Raw genomic sequence first — 3,441 nt, 5'->3', positions numbered from 1 at the left:
CTGTTGCCCAGACTGGAGTGTAGTGGCACACTCCCAGTCATCACAGCCTGGACCTGCTGGGCTCCGGCGATCCTTCCGCCTCAGCCTACCACACCCGGCTATTTTTTGATGTAGTGTAGAGACGAGGTCTCGCCAAGTTGCTCAGGTGGGTCTCGAACCCGCGGGCTCAGGCAATTCACTCACTTCGGCCTCCCAAAGTGCTGAGATTACAGGCTGAGCCACCCAGCCTGGCCAATCTCAACACTTCTAGAGGCCAAAGTAGGAGGATCACTTGAGCCCATGAGTTCAAGAACAGCCTGGGCAACATAGCAAGACCTCGTCTATACAAAAACAAAAACCAAAAAAATTAGCCAGGTGTGGTGGCACACTCCTGTAGTCCCACTTACTTGGGAGGTTGAGGCGGAAGGATCTGAGCCCAGAAGACCAAGGCTGAAGTGGACCACAATTGTGCCACTGCACTACAGCCGGGGTGACAGAGTGAGACTTCACTACTCCCCAAAATAAAATGAAATAAAAAAGATACATTTTCTTTTCCCTTCCTCCCTTTCCTAAGGTTTTGATCTTCCCTCTGTCCCTCCTGAAGATCATTTAGTATGTTTTAGGCAACCAGCTGTCTTCTTTGGACATATAACTACAAAAACAGACCAGCTGAGATACAGTGACGACAGCAGCTCCTGGCAGAAAGGGCTTTCCACTTAACTGAGATCAACATGCAACACTGAATAAGAAAGGTGCGGTTCATGAAAGGATGATTCCAGAGGCAAGGGAGGCTTTCACAAACCTGTCTTATAATGCATGGGCAGTTTTATAGCCACAAACTGTGTTGGAAACTTCAGAGCGTTTTTCCACATCAATAGTTAGAAGCCCCATTATTTTTCCACTTCTAGAAACAGGTGTTTTGTTGTCCCTCAGCTATAAACAGTTTAGCCTTTATGAGGCAAACACGACAGTGGAATGGCCCTCTCTCAGTTTCTCTGGTGTGGAACCACAGCAGCCGAAATAGAAGAAAGCACCAACTGGAACCACATGCCAGAAGCCATGTCAATAGCCTTGCCACACTTTCAGAAACACAGCTTGCCTGCTGACAAGCGAAGGAACTTAGCTGTGTGTCTTTACATAACCTCTCTGCTCCTCCGAGCCATCCTTGCTCCTTCACTGAACAAGGGTTTATCGAGTGTAATATTTACTAAGCAATGCGTCAGTGGCGATACCAAACGAATGGGAGCACGTTCGAGTTCATCCTTCCTGATCACTGGGTAAGACAATTGTGTCCTTTTTCACATGGGAGGACATAGTCACACCCACAACTGAAGTCATGGAATGGTAAAGTACTCTGAAGCCTGGGATCTTACACCTCACACTTTCTACTCTGTTCCCTCCTCCCATCAAGTCAGATATCAAAGACTGCCTGCTCACAGCTCCTGAGTCTCCCTCAAGTTCATTCTCTCTTACCTGCCAGTCTTGAGTTTTGTCTCTTCTTATTGATTCTGTAGAGTGCTTCAGTGTCCCCTACTCCATCTTCTCCCTCTCCTTCCATCTGCCCTGCACCTAACTACTGCAACAATTTTCCATCAACATAGATAGGTGAGGCATTTCTTTTCTGGTTTCCGATTTCTCCTTGGTGTGGCCTGATTTATCGTTCCAGTAGTAGCAACGACTGCCCTCTAAGATTCACCAAAATGCCAAGTTTAATCATGTCCTGTTTTTTTCTTTTCCATGCCTTTCTTCATTTTGATCCCTGTCCTCCAGTGACTCGTCCAACCAAGTTCGTGTGGCCTTTGGTCACCTAGAATCCTCTATTATGGCAGACCTCTCTATTATGGCACTTAACATGTTGAATTGTAAATGTTGCTCACATTGCTAAGATTAAGAACTTGCTATTACAAACCAATGATAAAGTCCCTGGTCTAGAGTGGTACTCAGTGTATATGAAGAAATGGCCCCGTATACGAAGTGAGGAGTCAGAATAGTTTTTTGTTTTTGTAGCAATAGATACTTTTAAAAACACAACTTCTTTTAATAGAATTACCCGTTCATAATACCTCATGGGAAATATGGTATTATATAGTATAGAAATCAATGGCATATTTCCTGAGAAGATAGAATTTTCCATCTTAGCAACAAGACTACAAATATCACTTGGGTTTTGGCTCAAATATACATTTATCTATAATCAATGAAAAACTGTTAGAAAAACAGGATAAATGAACATGGGAGAACTTAATTGCTTGAGATGTTTACTTTCCTTAACACAGAAGAGAAAAAACAAACAGAAAGAAGTGAGTTCACTGGCCAGACACCCAAGCTGCTTGGGAGTAACACCACCAAAGGTCTTCAGGCAGTGTTGGTAAATGTTTAATAACCAGCTCTCAAGGAAAGCAAAAAAAAAATCCCAACTTGTAGTATTTGCCAATTTCCAAAGTGTAAATACTTATACGATGCTACCAATGTGAGGTCACTGAACACAGACTTAAGAACTGGTGCCAGCCAACTCCAGACACCAGGACAGCATTGCAACTGGCCAGTACTGCTACCCACTGGGGTGTGCTCAGTGGAGGCAAATAAAAAATGCTCTGGAAATTCGATTTTTCTGTTTCCTGTTGCTGTTGCCATTATTTGTTTGTTTGGGTCAAGAGGATGGAGTTTGGTGTCAGATCAACCTGGCAAGAGTACCACCTCTGCCATAGAGATCTGGTGCTGGACAAGTTGCTTAAACTTCGTAAACCCGGGTCTCTTCATCTGCAGATAAGACTGACAAGGCTAATAACAACTTCATAGGGTTGTTAGAGAAGCCTATATTATATGCAAAGGGTTTTACTAGTCCTGGCACTTAGTGAGTGGTTAGCACATATTATCTGTTGATGTTGATGATGATGGTATATCATAATAATATTCCTTTGTTCTCATGTTTCCTTGAAATTAAGGCACTTAGTCTTGGTGTTCATGTAATTTAAAGCTTCTTTGCTTGTCCCTTTTGGCTTTTGCAGGCCCCTTATTTCACTTATCAGACTGATCCTGTGCCCCGTGCTTCTTTTTTCATCTCCACCTTCTGTGGCTCTCTGGGCGCTGATCAGTGGCACAGACTTTGTATAACTTAGATTTTTGCTGTATGTGTTTTCATAGCTTTTATTTTCACGTGGTCTCTCTCATCCCCGTGCAAATCCCTTGATTTGGAGTATTCTCAATACTTTATCAAAAATATACAGATTTCAAAAGATCAATCTTGATGATTATTATTCTTTTTCATTGTTATCAAGATCTAATCTTTGGTACAGTAAAGAAATAAAGTAAAAAATTACCCCAAGGCTGAATTTGAGACTAAGTGCTGTGTAATAAAAGACAGACCCCAATTCTGAAGATCTTTTGAGTTTGTAATCATAACCACTATTTTCTTTTTTTTTTTTTGAGTTGGAGTCTCACTCGGTTGCCCAGACTGGAATG

Source organism: Carlito syrichta, unplaced genomic scaffold (genome assembly GCF_000164805.1).
Source record: "Carlito syrichta isolate Samal-C Ts95f unplaced genomic scaffold, Tarsius_syrichta-2.0.1 Scaffold147589, whole genome shotgun sequence".
NCBI lineage: Eukaryota > Metazoa > Chordata > Mammalia > Primates > Tarsiidae > Carlito > Carlito syrichta.
The sequence above is the reverse complement of the archived record's forward strand: the minus strand, read 5'-3'. Positions refer to the sequence as shown.